Source organism: Rattus rattus, chromosome 5, assembly GCF_011064425.1.
Source record: "Rattus rattus isolate New Zealand chromosome 5, Rrattus_CSIRO_v1, whole genome shotgun sequence".
NCBI classification, from domain to species: Eukaryota; Metazoa; Chordata; class Mammalia; order Rodentia; family Muridae; genus Rattus; species Rattus rattus.
The window spans coordinates 110,017,935-110,026,221 of NC_046158.1; the positions used below are offsets into that span (position 1 = coordinate 110,017,935).

Below are 8,287 nucleotides of genomic sequence, written 5' to 3' on the forward strand. Positions count from 1 at the left end.
CAGTTGTTAATTGCCTGTAACTCCCCATCTGAATGTGAGATCTATGAGATTTCCCTCATCTTCACTGGATGTCAACTGTTCGGGGTATTATGTAAGTCTTACTTAGATACCAATGTTGTTAAGATTGTATGAGCATTACTTCCCTATCTTAGCTAATAGAAACAATCTTACAACTGACCTCCTGGTCCTCTTTCTTTTACAGACTTTCTGACTAGTCTTCTGCAATGTCCTCTAAGCCTTAAATTTAAGGGTAATACTGTAGATGTATCACATGGTTCTGGGCAGCCCATTGCTGGTTGTTCTTTGCAATTTGGTTAGTTGAGGCTTTCTGTAACTATCTCCTGCATCTGCAAAAAGATGCTTCTTTGATGAGGGATGATAGCTGCAGCAGTGACCTGTAAGCATACCTGTAGGATCATACTTTAGAATGCAGTTAGAGGGTATACTGGTTTAGAAAAGTGGTAGTTGTAGATTCTTTTCTAAGACCCATGACTAGTCTTTTGTAGTTGGCTAAGTTTGTAGTAACATGCATGATTTTTGCCCACTAAGAGGTTGTTGAGTCCAATTAGACAGTTGCTGGATACCACTAAGATATAAATGCCATGATTGTACTTTTAGGTTTAGCTTGCTCTGATGGTCATTTTTGTGATTCATAGATATCACAGCTTCTCTCCACTTGCATATTACCTTTCAGTACTACAAAAACTAGTCTTCAGAGAGGAGGCTTTAGGTCAGTTTCAGGTCAAATCTTCTGAGTCCTGTTTCTAAAGTGTTTGACATGTGCAGCAAGGGGATTTATCTTCTATTTCTAGGCAGCCAAGGGCAACATCGACATACTATTGTTTTTGGGAGTCTCTTTGATTCCTCTGACCAGCAACACAAAAGAATGTTTCTCAGGCATGGTACTGGAGCTTTTGTTAGACTGTCTGTGGTCTTATTGAGGAATTTTATCACTGTAAGTGATATAATGATATTTAAAAACACACACACTCATACACATACACACAGACAAACACACACACACACACACACACACACATTATATTCTACATACATATAAGCACAAATATAAGGAAGGAAGGAAGGAAGGAAGGAAGAAACGAAGGAAGGAAGAAACGAAGGTAGAAGGAAGGAAGGAAAGAAGGAAAAAAACATGGAAGAAGGGACTGATTCTTTTTGCCTACTTGTTCTCACTCTCTCTGACAAGTTCTTCTGTCTTGTTGTTGGGGTGTCAGGAGCCACCATAGGAGCCACTAAAAACTATTAGGAGATCTTCCAGAGATGGGTCTAGCTTGGATTAAAATCTGTGATGGGTTTGATCTATAGGCCTAGGAACAATTCATTTTAGGAAAGATTTCTGCTATTAATATGCTTTTTCTGTTATTAAATATATATAACAATCACTGAGCATTAGCCCACCATTTTGAGCAGGTCTCTGCAGCACAACAAAGAAATACTGTCTTGTAATGATGCTATATAGTCAAATAGATGATTTCTTAATCCTTAGTGATGGTCCTATAAGAATTCCTAAAATTATATCAGTAATTATTAAGCTCTTTTATACTGAGACTGCTATTAGGTTACCTCTGGCAATCAAAACTGCAATAAGAACTCTGCGAGTCTTTAGCATCATGAGTTAATTGCTTCTGAGATAGCAGGTATGCTTCTACTGCTCAGAGCACATTCTAAGAGGTTATAAAGCCATTAAACAAAGGACATAAAAAGGGAACTAATGATATACTTTAGGTGCTAGGACAGAAGATAAAATATTGACTGGGTTTATTGTACAAAATTTCACTAATGTCTTGGTCACAAAAGTTTTGGTTTTTAACTCTTCATGAACCTGTCGAGCTTGGTACAGATGATTATTCAGATAATTATTCCTAATGGACATACATGTAAATATTCTTTGTTGTAAACGTCTTATTGATTTTATGATTTTAATTTATGGGTAAACTTGTGATGAACTTTTTAACCACATGATCATACATTCAGAAAGATATTTAAGAGCTGAGGACAAAGAGAAGAGAGCATTCTCTTTGTCTCCCTTTTCTTAGCACTACCTATTTTGCTTTTTTCTTAGGCCCCTTATCTCCCCCCCCCCATTTTTACAAGCTCTGTTTCCCTCTTTCTTGTCATCAACTCTTCTTGGGTATGACTTCCTTTTGTTCTAAAGCTTTCAAATGTGCTGTTAAGTTGCTAGTACAAGGTATTTCCCATTGTTTTATGTAGGCACTTAGTGTTAGAAATGTTCCTTTTGGCACTGCTTTCACTCTGTCCCATAAGCTTGAGTATATTGTATATTTATTTTCTTTTAATTCTGTAAAATTTTTAATTTTTTATTTGTCTTGACTCACTTTTTATTTAGTAAAGAGTTTTCAAATTTCCAAGAATTTTTAAGCTTTCTGTTATTTCTGTTATTTTTGGTATCAGAATGCAGGAAGTTGCTTCAATTTTCTTGTTTCTGTTGAGACTTGTTTTCTGTCTGAATATGAGGTTAATTTTGGAGAAAGTTATAAGAGTTGTTGAGAAGAACATGTATTCTTTAGTGTTTGGATGAAGTGTTTGGTCCATTTGATTTAAAACATCAGTTAGCATTGGAATTTCTCTGTTTAGTTTGTGTCTTAATGACAGGTCTCTTGGTGAGAAAGCAGTATTGAAGTATCCCAATATCAGTGTATAAGGGTCATTATGTGATTTAAACTGTATTAGTATTTTGTTCTGTTTTGTTTTTAACTTGGGTTCCTTTGTACTTGAGGCATAGATGTTCTAAATTAAAATGTCATTTTGAAAGGTTTGTTTGTTTGTTTGTTTTTTACCTTAAATGAGTATTTAGTGTTCTTCCTTTTCTCTTTTGATTAGTTTTGGTTTAAAGTCTATTTTGTTAAATTTTATTAAAATGTCTACACCAGATTTCTTCTCAGGTCTATTACTTGATATAACTTTTTCTAATGTTTCCAACCATGAGGTAGTATCTATTTTTGGTGTTAAGGTGTTTTTCTTGGAAGAAGCAGAACGATGAATCCTGTGATGAATCTTTTATTGTGGAATTGAAATTATTTATAATTGAGAAATATCAGTGACCAATAATTGCTGATGCTGTTATTTTGTTGTTGGTGTTGTTGGTGTTGTTGGTGGTGGTAGGGGTGATGGTGGTGGTGCTGCTGCTGCTGTGCATATGCATGTGCCTGTGTGTGCATATGCACATGTGCTGTTTTACTTTTGGTTTTGCTGATGTGAGATTATTTAGTTAATCTCAGTAGGTTGGTTGTTTTCCGTCTAACACTTTCTGTAGCTAGATAAATATTGTTTAAATTTTAATTTATAATGGAATATCTTATTTTCTTCATCTATGGTGAGTGAAAGTTTTGCTAGCTATAATACTCTATTCTAGCATCTGTGGTCTCTTACGGTCTATTGCACATCTGTCTAGGTCCTTCTGACTTTAAGAGTCTCATGAGAAGTCAAGTGTACTTGCATTAGGTCTGCCTTTTCTGCTACTACATCATTTTCCTTTGCAGCTTTTAGCACTTCTTCCTTCATTCTTTATGTTTACTACTTTGAGTATTATTTGGTGAGGGTGGAAGGGCTTTGTTTTATATTTTAAGCTTTTTGGTGTTCTATGTGCTTATTTTTTTTTGCCAATTTACATAGTTTTATTAGACATACTTGTAATTAGAAGTTCTAAATTTGGGTCCCTGTGGAATAATGCTATACTGTACTTGGATTGACTTAATAGACCTCTTCAATGGTGGGACCTGAAGAAGCACCACTAGATGGAGGAGCTCCGCCATGAGGGAATCCACTAGGCATTCCTTCAGGCCTGACACCAGCATTTTGTTACATCTTGGTAATGATAGGGTTACAGACTTTCTCCAGTTCTTTCTGCCGATGCTCAAATTCTTCCTTCTCTGCAGTTTGGTTCTTATCCAGCCTGCTGATTATTTCATTGCCCCTGTCAAGAATCTTTTGTTTATTCTCATCATTGATCTTGCCTTAAAATTTCTCATCTTCAACAGTTACTTTCATGTCGAAAGCACAGGACTCCAGTGAATTACTGGAGGAAACTTTATCTCTCTGTTTCTTATCCTTAGCTTTTTACTTCTCAGGTTCTTGGATCACGCATTTAATATTCTCCTTATTCTAGTGGCCCTTATCATTCATAATGGTAACCTTGTTCTCATTTCCTATGCACTTATCTAAACAGAAACATTGAGGATGCCACTAGCACCAATGTCAAAAGTAACTTCAATTTGAGGAAGCCCACAAGGTTCTTGAGGTATACCTGTAAGCTCAAACTTTCCAAGGAGGTTGTTGTCCTTGGTCATGGCCCTTGTCTTAGGGTTTTATTGCTGTGAACAGACACCATGATCATGCCAGTTTTATAAAGAACAACATTTAATTAGGGCTGGCTTACAGGTTCAGAGGTTCAGTCCATTATCAGCAAGGCCGGAGCATGGCAGCATCCCAGCCAGGCATGGTGCAGGATAAACTGAGTTCTGCATCTTCACCCAAAGGAAGCCAGGAACAGGCTGAACATCCCCAGTCAGCTAGGAGGAGGGTCTCCAAGCCCACCCCTACAGTGACACACTTCCTTCAACAAGGTCACACCTTCTAATAGTGCTACTCCCTGGGCCATACATATGCAAACCATCACATTCCACTCCCTGGCCTTCATAGGTTTGTTTAAACACAAGAGTCTATGGAGGTCATACCTAAATTTAGTATAATAAAAAAAAAGTACATTTAGTTCAACTTCCAAAGTCCCTACAGTTTATAGCAGTATCACCAATGTTAAAAGTCCAAAGTTCAAAGTCTCTTCCAAGAACTATCTAATCATTTAATTGTAATCCCTAAATTAAGACAGGCAGCCAGCTGAGCAAACTTCAAACTCTGCCATCTCCATGTCTGATGTCAAAGTGGTCTTCAGACTTCAACTCCTTTTTCATCTTTGTTGACTACAACAAACTTCTTTCTCCTGAGCTGGTTCCACTTCCTGTTAGCAGCTTTCCTCAGCAGATAACCTGTGCCTCTGGCATCTTTAACATCTTTGGTTCTCCAAGGCAGTTTCAATGTTACAGCTTGTTTCAATGACTGTGATCAATATATGATCCTCCAAAAGGCTGGCTTCACATCTCCAGCTCTGCCCTCTGTAGCAGTTTAACTTCAGGTTGATCCACACTACACCGTTGCTGTTGTTCTTGGTGATCATCCCATGGAACTGGCATCTTCAATACACTGGAGCCTTCCGTTGCATCTAGGCTTCACCAATAGCCTCTCCTAGACTCTCTTCATGGTGCCAAGCCTCAACTCCTTTTCCTGACCCCTTCAGTCTTGGACCATCAATTTCAACTGAAGGTACACCTGTACCAATGACCTTCTACGGCCTCTCACAGTACCCAGCCTCAGCTGCTCTTCATGACCCACTTCATGCCTTCAAAACCAGTACCACCTGGGTGATTCTTACACATTGCCAAGTCCAGCCACAGCATGAGGTACAACAATGGCATCTCTGGATCACAGGTCTCAAAAAACACTTCCCAAAAGATTTCACCTCAGTGGTTCAGATCTCTTTCTTATCTCCAGCTAACCAGCATCAATTGTCCCAGTAGTCTCCTTCTCCTCTTGTATATAAAGCCAAAGACACATGGCTGAAGCTGCTGAGTTCTGCTACTTGCGGGAGTGGAACATGACCCTCTTATTCTATTACATTATCACTAGCTTCCTCTGTTCTTACTCCTTCACTGCCTAAATTTGGCTGTCCTGGACCTTGCTGTGCAGATTGACCTTGAATTTAGAGATCTTTACACCTGTCTCCTTGGGTTAAATGTTTGTAACAAGTTGCCTGGAGCTAACTTAGCTGAGTGGAATCTTGCCTCAAGGTCATTATTTTCTTAATTCAATTTAATATGCCTGAACACAGGATTCAACTCCATTTCACTTCTTGGTGTCCTTTTAATACTCGAACCGTATATTTTATATTTTTCCTTTCTCAACTTCCCTTTTTTCATTAAAATGCTCTTCATGAGACTTAACCAGAGAACAAAGTCTATGATGGGTGTTTCTGATATTTCCTTTGTCAATGTAATTAATCTGACTCTTTTAACCTTAGCCTCACGCAGACTTTTCAGACTAGGGCAAAAGGCAGCCACATTCTTTAGCAAAATACCACAAAAGCAGTCTTTATAGCCCATACTGAAATTCTTCTCCTCTGTAACCTCTTGAGCCAGGCCTGCACAATTCAAAACACTCTCAGTAACAAAGACTTCCTCATTCCTATTAAGATAGCCCATTAAGCCCCATTTAAACCATTCCACTGCTTTCCAAATCCAAAGTTCCAAAACCCACATACTTCCAAACAAAAGCATGGTCAGGTCTATCGCAGCAATACCACAGTCCCTGGTACTAACTTCTGTCTTAGTTAGGATCTTATTGCTGTGAACAGACATCACGATCAATGCAAGTTTTATAAAGGACAACATTTAATTGGGACTGGCTTACAGGTTCAGAGGTTCAATCCATTATCAGGAGGGCAGAAACATTGGTAGTATCCAGGCAGGCATGATGTAGTTGGAGCTGTGTCTACATCTTCATCCAAAGGAAGCCAGGAACAGGCTGAGCATACCCAGGCAGCTAGGAGGAGGGTCTTCAAGCCTACCCCCACAGTGACACACTTCCTCCAACAAGGCCACACCTTCTAATAGTGCCACTCCATGTACTAGGCATATGCAAACCATCACTTTTACCCTTTTAACTTTATACACCTGAATGAGTTGATTGTCAGAGTAGATTGACAGATTGACAGATTGACAGAGTAGGCTGATAGAGTAGGTGATGAAAGTCTATGTTTGCTTGGTGGGAATGGGGGTATTGCAGTTGATGAGGATAGTCATAACTCCACCAGCAGTTTCACTACCAAGGGAAAGAGGAGTGACATCCAAGAGAAGGGAAATCCTGAACATTCTCAAACTTGTCTCCAGATAGAATGGCTGTCTGGACAGCTGCACCACAATCAACAGCTTCATCAGAATTAATGCTCTTATTTAGTTTTTTTCCAATTGAAGAAGTCTTTCAAAAGCTTCTGAATCTTGGGGATTCTGTTAGAACCACCCACCAGGAAATATCATGGATCTGTGACTTGTCTAGCTTGGTATCTCAAAGGGCCTTCTCTACAGGGTCCATTGTGCCACAGAACAGATCAGCATTCAATTCCTCAAATGGAGCCTGGGTAATGGAAGTATAGAAGTCAATTTCTTCACAGAGAGAATCAATCTCAATACTGGCCTGCGTGCTGTAGGAGAGGGTGTTCTTGGCCTGCTCAGAAGCAGTGTGGTGACACTAGACAGCTCTCTTGTTCTCATTGATTTCCTTCTTGTGCTTTTGCATAAAATCAGCAATGAAGTGGTTGATCACCCATTCTGTTGTCAAAGTGTTCACCCAAGTGGGTATCTCCAGCTGCTGATTTGACTTCAAAATTTTCATCCTCAAAAATTCTACATTCTAAATCAAAAATTGGCACATCTCTTTCAGCTCTGACTTTCTTATCTAAACCATAAGCAATAGCAGCACAGTTGGTTCACTGATAATTCAAAGTACATTGAGGCCAGCAATAGGTCCAGCATTTTTTGTTGCCTGCTACTGAGAGTCAGCAAAGGAAGCTGGCACTGTGACCACGGCATTAGTAACAGTCTTTCCAAAGTAAGCTTCTGCAAATTCCTTCATCTTCATCAGAATCATTAAGGACACTTCCTATGGGTAGAAACTTTTTGTCTCAACTTGGACCTTGGGTCTGTCTGCCTCATTTACCACCATGAAGGTCCAGTTCTTCATAACAGACTGAACAAAAGAATCATTAAACTTACATCCAATCAGATGTTTGGCATCAAAAACTGTGTTGGTAAGGTTTATTGTAACCTAATTCTCTGCAGCATCCCCAATTAATTGTTCTGTGTCAGTAAAAGCAACATAATTAGGCATGGTACAGTTACCCTAGTTATTGACAATAATTTCCACCTTTCCATGCTGGAAGACATTCATACAAGAATAGGTGGTGCCAGTATCAATGCCAACTGCAGATCCTTTGGACAGGGTTGCTTGAGTGTAGGTCTGGGTGTGTTGATAAGGAGATTATACAAATCCCTGAAAGCTGCCTCAGTGTTCAATGAGTCTATGTGCTTCTTGTACCTTTATAGGTATCTATTTCCTTTGATTAGAAATATTTTTTCTATTAATTTGTTGAAAATATTTTCTGTACCTTTGACTTCTGTTTCTTCTCTTTCCTGTGTAC

The 8,287-nt window shown here is 38.9% G+C and overlaps 1 pseudogene; it reads right to left on the reverse strand.

The window, feature by feature from the left end:
• Positions 1 to 3,840: 3,840 nt before the first annotated feature.
• Positions 3,841 to 8,082, reverse strand: LOC116900633 (annotated as a pseudogene).
• Between the last annotated feature and the right edge of the window lie 205 nt (positions 8,083 to 8,287).